This window comes from Chrysochloris asiatica, unplaced genomic scaffold (assembly GCF_000296735.1).
Source record: "Chrysochloris asiatica unplaced genomic scaffold, ChrAsi1.0 scaffold00020, whole genome shotgun sequence".
In the NCBI taxonomy this organism is placed as follows: Eukaryota; Metazoa; Chordata; class Mammalia; order Afrosoricida; family Chrysochloridae; genus Chrysochloris; species Chrysochloris asiatica.
In genome coordinates, this window is record NW_006408538.1 from 26,627,623 (window position 1) to 26,636,229 (window position 8,607).

The 8,607-nt window shown below is 42.5% G+C and overlaps 1 pseudogene; it reads left to right on the forward strand.

Moving 5' to 3' along the window:
* The first annotated feature begins 234 nt into the window (after positions 1 to 234).
* LOC102814141 lies at positions 235 to 704 on the forward strand (annotated as a pseudogene).
* Positions 705 to 8,607: the final 7,903 nt, after the last annotated feature.

The following is an 8,607-nucleotide window of genomic DNA, read 5'->3' on the forward strand; positions in this document are numbered from 1 at the left end:
GATTCGTGGTTGGCACTTTTTTCTTTCAGTTTTATATATGTTATCCCATTGCTTTCTTACCTATGTGGTTTCTGCTGAGAAATCAGAGTTTAGTCTTATTGGTTCTCCTTTGTGGGTAGCTTTTCATTTTCCTGAGCTGCTCTTAGAATTCTTGTCTTTGATTTTGGAAAGTTTGATTAAGATATGTCTTGGTGAGCTTTCGGATCCGCCATCTGCGGTGGGACCGCCGCCAAGATGCAGATTTTCGTAAAAACCCTAACGGGGAAGACGATCACTCTCGAGGTCGAACCCTCAGATACAATCGAAAATGTAAAGGCCAAGATCCAGCATAAGGAAGGAATTCCTCCTGATCAGCAGAGACTGATTTTTGCTGGCGAGCAACTGGAAGATGGACGCACCCTGTCTGACTACAACATTCAAAAGGAGTCCACTCTTCATCTTGTGTTGAGACTTCGTGGTGGCGCTAAGAAAAGGAAGAAGTCTTACAGTACTCCCAAGAAGAATAAGCGTAAGAGGAAGAAGGTTAAGCTGGCTGTCCTAAAATATACTACAAGGTGGATGAGAACGGCAAAATTAGTCGCCTTCGTCGGGAGTGACCTTCTGATGAATGTGGTGCTGGAGTTTTTATGGCCAGCCATTTTGATAGACATTACTGTGGCAAGTGTTGTCTGACCTATTGCTTCAATAAACCAGAAGACAAGTAATTGTGTATGAAGTAATAAAAGACGTGAACTAACAACAACAACAAAAAAGATATGTCTTGGTGATTTTCTCTGGGCTCTACCATATTTGGAGTTCATTCAGTTTCTTGTGTGTTTATCTTGTCATCTTTCATGAAGTGTTTTCTTCCAACAGCTCTTTTCTCTGTGCTTGACTCTTCCTGTTCAGGAATTCTGACCACTCGTGATTTTTTCCTCTTCCTGATGTCCCCCATAATTCTTAGGTTTTCTTCAGATTTCTTTCTTTTTTTTTCTGAATGTTCTTTGTAACATACTAGTAGTACTGAGAGATTCATCTTCAAGCTGACTTGTTTGAGTTCTATTACTTCGTATCTACTCCTTTCCCCTTTCAATGTATTGTCCATTTCTGAGATCTTAATATTAATCTTCTGCATTTCTAATTGCAAATGTATTATTTTAAAATGGGCATTTATTTTGTCTGTTTGTTCTTGTAGTGTTTTCCTGAAATTTTTTAAAGTTTTATTGTGTTCTCCTTGCTGTCCTCAATCTTTCTATTGATCCTTTGAAGGTATGTAATTATCATTCTTTTGAATTCTTTTTCAGTTAGTTCCATTACCTTGTCTTCCTCAGAATTGTGCTCTGCCTCTGCGTCTTGGTCATTTGTTTGAACCATTCTCTCTTGTTTCTTTGTGTGAAGTAAAATTGTCTGTTGTCTTCAGGACATTATAGGATTGTTATTTTTGTAGAAGTAAACAGTGTAGTTGTTGAACCTGGAGGGATCTCCTGCCATTCAGGGAGCTCAGGAGGTGATGGTGAAAGGGATGTGACAGCGGAATTCCTGGCCCTTAGATAGAGTTCCCATTGACCGCCGTGTTATCTATGTTCAGGGCACTCAATCCAGAAGTAGTTCTTAGAGGTCCTTAATGGAACTGGTTTCAGTATGTTAGGACCACAAGCAAGCTGGGGGCAGTGTGACTGGTTAAATGTTGGTCTGGTGGTTCTTGCAGGTTTTGTAGGTCTCGAGCCAAGCACACCTGAATCCAGGCACCAAAGTGGGGCAACCGTCCCCACCTCACACCGCCATGATGTGACTCCCAACCATGTAGCTTTAAAGGCCCAGAGAGCAGGGGCTGTGCTGGGGATGGATGAGCATGGGAACTGGCCACACTCTGGTTACCAAGGGAGCTGGGGGAAAAGAAGAAGAAACAGCCTTTCCCATTGCCCACGTGAATTTGCTCTGCTGGTCTCCCTCGACTGCCAAAGCTGCTCGCCAGAGGGTGGAGCTGCGCCTGGTCACCCATTCACCAGTCAGCCTCCATCTCTTCAAGCCCCTGCTCAGCCTCTCCTCCCAGCAAGCACTCTTCCATCCACCTCTCTAACCATTCTTTTGAAGTTCAGGGTGCCAGAATTTTCACCTGTTACTATTTTGTCTCTTTGTTGTAAACATCTGCACTATTGTGTAGTGCATCTGCCTATTCCATCATCTTGCCTGAAGTCCTAAGACTCTTATACTACATTAACTATATCCAGAGTAATTTGGTCTTTACCCTCAGTTCCTGAGCTGTGCCTGTAAACTCTTGGAATTTCCTAAGTAATTGAAATGCCTGTGCCATCAATAGGAGTCCTGGTGGCACGAGGGTAAAGCGCGCTATTACTAACTAAAAGTTTGGCAATTCAAACCCACCAGCAGCTCTAGAGTGGATGTTGCAGTCTGTTTCCCCAAAGATTTACAGCCATGGAAATCCTATAAGGCAGTTCTTCTCTGTCCTGTAGGGTTGCTGTGAATCAGAATCAACCCTAAGACAAAGAGTTTGATTCTGGTTGTTTGTTGTAAGCCTCCAGATCACATCACACCTGAATGTGTATGCTAATGAGGTGACTTGGGTGTCCAGGCCAGACAGACAACCTCCTGCTATCAGCTGACCCAGAGGACAGGACTGATTCAATCACCATACTTTTATTATGAGCCCCCAACCATGCACTTTGGTTCATGAAAGTAGGAGCCTGGGGGCAGGACACGTAACTAGTCCTTTATAGGGGCATGGAAGTTTCGCCTTAGAAACCCTGCCAAACCTTGCCTTCTGTGTCTTTTCTTTGTGCTGATCCTGATTTGTATTCTTTATAATAAAGTTGGAGTCAAAAGTATAGTGCTCTGTGTGCACACAGTCATCCCAGTGAATTAACAAACGCACAGGAGTACCGGGAGTCCGATGGGGGCTGGTATGCGGAGGGAATAGAAGGCACCTCCAACTTTGTAGTCAGGAGGTTAGAAGTGACTGGAGTACTGGGGGGTTGTGGCTGCCTTCTGAAATCTTTAGAAGACTTGGCAGTGAGTGTGAAGTGCTGTGTCCTTTAATTTGTGAGATCTGACCGAGATCTGACTCAGAATACAGGCGGCAGAGAAGTGGGAATTCTGTTTTATGTTGTCCTCAAAAATAGACAGCCAATGGGAAGCACTGACATTTTGGAGGAGAGAAATAAAAAATGTGAACCATTTGCATTAAGGAGTATTGCTTCCTTCACACTGTAGCTTCTATTTCAAAGTCACTATGGTTCAATGGGTGAGAAGGTAGCCTGGCACTGAGGCCTCTACATCAGCTCCACATTCTCCTCTAAGGACCAGTCTGCCTTTGGCTCTCGAGTGCAGAGTTTCTGCTCCATAAAGGTAAGGGAACAAGGAGGCCAGAGCTAGCCAGAGGCTCCCGAGTCTCACTGTATGAGGACAAAAGTCTGGGCCCAGGCCAGTAGCTTTCATCCCTCCCTCTGAGAGGTGACTACATGCTAAGTATTTTACATTATTTATAAATCTTTTGTCAAGGAGTTCTGTTAGTGTCGTGGTTGTGAGTCAGCAGTTCGAAACTACCAGAAGTTCCATGGGAGAAAAATGATGCTTTCTACTCCCAAAAAGATTTACAGCCTCGGAAACTCCACGTAGGGGCCAGAACCCAAATCCCAAGATTTATCCTGGAAAAATCGAATGAATTTGAGGTCTTAATGACTCAATTATGTTGACTGTGAAAGTTTCTGACCCACAACAGGAAAAAAAGTGTATACGTAAAAGAAGATGAATTGGAATAAATTGGCATGATGTATGGGTAACAATGAGAAGACAGAGGAAAAAGAGAAGGGCTAGAGCTTACGCCCCTATACAAACCAAAACTTTCCTTTAAAAAAAGCAACTTTGCATCACAAATTTCCTCTAAACAGTAACCACTGAAACTGCCTAAGGTCCTGTTATTATCAAGGTTATCAAGGTATTCCAACAGGCTGAACCTGCTTGGTGCTATGTGTAACCGAGGCATGGTTGCTTTGTACTGTTGGCCCAACCAACAAAAAACTACATTTCCCAGAATTCCTTTCCATAGGGGTGGTGGATGTGATTTTTGTGGGAGATTTGGAGGGCGGAACAAACAGGCTGTTGTTTATTGGCCTACAATGGTTCCACCCCCCCCTTTAACTTCTCTGACTCTTAGTCAAGTGTGTCTGCTTAGCTCTTTGGAGGACTCTGACTACTACAGGTCAGTGGCAACAATAACAAATTTCCGTCTTCCAGGGCTTGTGAGGGCAAATAAAAAAGAATAAGAAAAGAAACACGTACTTTCTACCTTCTTTCTTTCAGAATTCCCTTTTGAAAATTTGTAAATTCTTTCTTAGTTTCTTTGAAATGAAGGTAAGGCTAGACTGTATCCTCAACAACCTGGGAAAATCCTTCCCTATCTCCCAATTTCCTGGAAGACTAGTGTAACTCTTTGTGGTTCCCTGTGACCTATGACCATAGAGATAGACAGTTGCTATGGAGTCAACTCCAACGCAGGGCACCCTCAGATGAACCACAGTAGACTTCTCCATAGGGCTTTTACTGGTTGATTTTTTGTAAGATTAGCAGTTGAGTGCTTTAATCATTTGTACCAGGGACTCTGGCCACCTTGCTGTTGTTAAATGCCATCAAACCTTGCAGTCCAGGGCATTATACTGCAACGCCACACCAGGACTCCACTAAAATACTAGGAAGTTTGTACTGAAAACATGAACATAATGAGTTGTACATCCACTTAAGAAATATACAAGCCTTGTCGGATTCCTTCCTGTCTTTGCAATGTCTTTAGCAGATTACCTGTGCTGTATCCGTTTCTGCTTTAATATGTAATAATAAAACACTTCTATTTTTGTGGGGTAATTTCCTGGGTTGAGGGTAGATTTTATTTTTGATATTTTCCAACAGGCTGCAGTTTATTCTTACTTTCATCCACTTTATATCTATCCTCCCTTCCTGACAGACTGCTCAACCAACACCCACAATTGCATAAGATAAAACATATATAATACATTTCTTGTGGTGCCTAGCTGCTGTAGAGTTAGCCTTTGGCTTATGGCATCCACATTCCTAACAGGTGGCCAACAAACATGAAGACATCGCTCTCTCCTTAGCCACTATTGCTGGTGGTGGTGGGAGTGGTGCTTGTATACCTCCAAGTCTGTTCCAACTCAGAGCCATCCTGTATAGGGTTTCCAAGACTGTAAATCTTTACGGGAGCAGAAGGCCTCCCTCAGAACAACTGGTAGGTTCTGATTACTGACCTGGTGCTTAGCAGCCCAACTTGTAACCCATTGTGCTACCAGGGCTCCTTATTGTTGTTGGTAACTACCTTCAAGTTGGTTCGAGCTCACAACAGTCCTATGCACAACAGCACAAAAACACTGCCCCGTCCTTCACCATCCTCACAATTATGGTTGAGGCCATTGCTGTAGCCACAGAGGGTCTCCCTCTTTTGCTGACCCTCTGCCAAGCATGATGTCCTCCACCAGGGACTTGTTGTTATGTGCCGTGAAGTTGGTTATGGGAGCAGAAAGCCTCATCTTTCTCCCATGGAATAGCTGGTAGTTTCGAACTGATGACCTTGCGGTTCGCAGCCCAATTCATAACCACTAAGCTACCAGAGCTCCTTCGCCAGGGACTAGCCGCTACTAATAACATGCCCAGAGTATGTAAGATGAAGTTTCACCATCCTCACTTCTAAGAAGCATCTGGAAGAACTTCTCCTAAAACAGATTTGTTTGTTCTTTTGGCTGCCCATGATATTTTATGTTCAGTATTCTTCACCAACACCATAATTCAAAAAGGCATCAGTTTTTCTCCAGTTTTCCTTATTCATTGTCCAGCTTTCACATGCACATGAGTGGATTGAAAATACCATAGTTTCGGAAAGCCATACATTAGTTCTCAAAGTGACATCTTTGCTCTTTAACATTTTATAAAAAAATCTTTTGCCCAATGCAATACATCGTTTGATTTCTTGACTGCATTGATTGAGCCAAGTAAAATGAAATCCTTAACTTCAATCTTTTCTCTCGTAATTTTCCATTATGTTGCTTATTAGTCCCGTTATGAATATAATTGTTTTCTTTACATTGAGTTGTAATCCATACTGAAGGCTGTAACCTGTGACCTTTATTAGTAAGTGCTTCAAGTCTTCTTCACTTTGCATAAGCAAGATTGTGTGATCTGCATATCCCAGGTTGTGAATGAGTCTTCCTTCATTCCTGATAGTACAGCTTCTTATCGCAGTTTCTCATATTATTTGCTCAACATACAGATTGAGTAAATACAGAGAAAGGGTACAACCCTGATGCACACCTTTCCTGATTTCAAATCACACAATATTCCCTTGTTCTGTTTAAATGACTGCTCTTGGTCTATATACAGGTTCGTGGTAAGCACAGTTAAGTATTCTGGAATTCCCATTCTTCAGAGTGTTAGCCACAGGTTTGTTATAATCCAAATGCCTTTGCATAGTCAATTAAACATATATAAACACCTTTCTGGTATTCTTAGCTTTCAGCCACAATCCATCTGATGTCAGCAGTGATTTTCCTCATTCCACATCCTCTTCTGAATCCAGCTTGAATCTCTGGAAGCTCGATGTGCTGCTGCTACAAGTAAAAACAGACTTGGAAGAAAACACTTGCAATTCTCCATGTTACTGATTTTTTGTGTAACAGGGTAGTAAATACTAATCTTACTATTTTCCATTTCTCTGTACATTTATAAGAGTGTTTAATGTTTGACAAGCAATTGTAAATGGCCCAGAAAATGTCCTAGAACAATTATAATTTTTCCCATTGATCATTGTAAAAAATAGGTATTCTGGAACACTGAATTGTGCTCCTGAGGACCATAGACCAGGAGGCAGTCATTAGAACAGAATAAAGGGACCCTGAGTGGTTTAAAATCAGGAAGAGTTATATAGCCTTTCACCATACTTTCAGTCTGTATGCTGAGAAACTGGATTATATGAAGACTATGATACTGGTGTGGCGCTGTGTGTTAATGTGCCAGACTGCAAAGCCATTTGAACTGCAAGATCGGTGGTTCAAATTCACCAACTGCTCCTCGGAAACCCTATACAGGGTCGCTATGGGTCGGAACTGACTCGACAGCATTTCACAACAACAACGATATATAAATAACACAATCTTGCTTGCTGGAAGTGAAGAGGACTTTTGAAATAATTACTAGTGAAGATCAGATTATGGGCTTCAGTGTGGATTGCATCTCAATGTAAAGAAAATGAAAATCCTCACAATTGGACCAACAAATAACATCACGGTAAAAGGGTATCCTGGTATGGCGCTATAGGATAAGCACTCGACCACAAGGTTGATTTTAACAGCAAGTTCGGTGGTTCAAATTCACCAGTTGCTCCTAAGAAACCCTATGCAGGGTCACTATGGGTCGTAACTTTATTTTGCTTGCATCCACTCATGGAAGTGGTGGTTATGTGCTGTGGAGTCAGTTCCGACTCACAGTGACCTTATACAGGGATTCCGAGGTTGTAAATCTTTACAGGAGCAGAAAGCCTCATGTTTCTCCCACAGAATAGCTGGTAGTTTCGAACTGCTGACCTTGCGGTTCGCAGCCTGATTCGTAACCACTACACTATCAGAGCTACTTATGGAAGTAGCAGTCAAGAAATCAAGCGAGGTATTTCATTAGGCAAATTTGTAAAATCCCTTTAAAAACTGTTCCAGAACAAAGGTATCACTTGGAAGAATAAGTTGCACCTGACCCAAGCCATGTGTCTTATCTGGTACTGCTTTAACAAACAGAAATGTGTTCTCTCTCAGTACAGAAGGCTCGGAGTCAGCATTCAGAGTACTGGATCTGGGGAAAGGGCCTTGTCGACCTTAAGCATCTATAGGCCCAGCATTCCTTGGAGAGCTCAGTGCATAGTGGCCTCAGTCTTACTCTGGATCTAGGAGCTTCACAGCACAGGGAACCTGGGCACAAAGGACACATTCCGCTCTGGGCTCTTTTATCTTGGTGGGAGTGGATCCCCTCTGTTCAAGTCTCTCTCCTTTCATCTTTTGTAAAATAAACAGTGTTGCATGCCACACCCTAGGAATCTTCCACAAATCAGATCATGGTGGTGATGGGATTAAGTCGGGTTGATAACCTCAAGGTCAGCAGTTTTACCAACTGTTTTGCGGAAGAAAGATGAGGCTTTCTGCTCCTGTAAAGATTTACAGCCTCGGAAACCCTATGCAGGGTCACTGAGTCAGAACAGACTCCACGACACACCACCAACACCACTATTCCACCCTTAATCTTTTCACTGGTGTATCACATCAAATCACATCCTGGGGGATAGCTACATCTCAACTGGCAAACCACTGAGAAGCCTGGCTCAGTCAAGCTGATGCAAAATCTGAACTATCAGGCTTTGGTATTTTCAATAGCCTCATGTGCGTGTGAAAGGTGGACAATGAATAAAGAAGCTCAAAGAATTGATGCATTTGAGTTACGGTGTTGGAGAGGAATATTGAAAGTACCATGGACTACCAGAAGAATTAACACATCTGTCTTGGAAAAAGTACAGCCAGAGTGCTCCTTAGAGGTGACAAAGGCGAGTATCTCTTGTACTTTGAA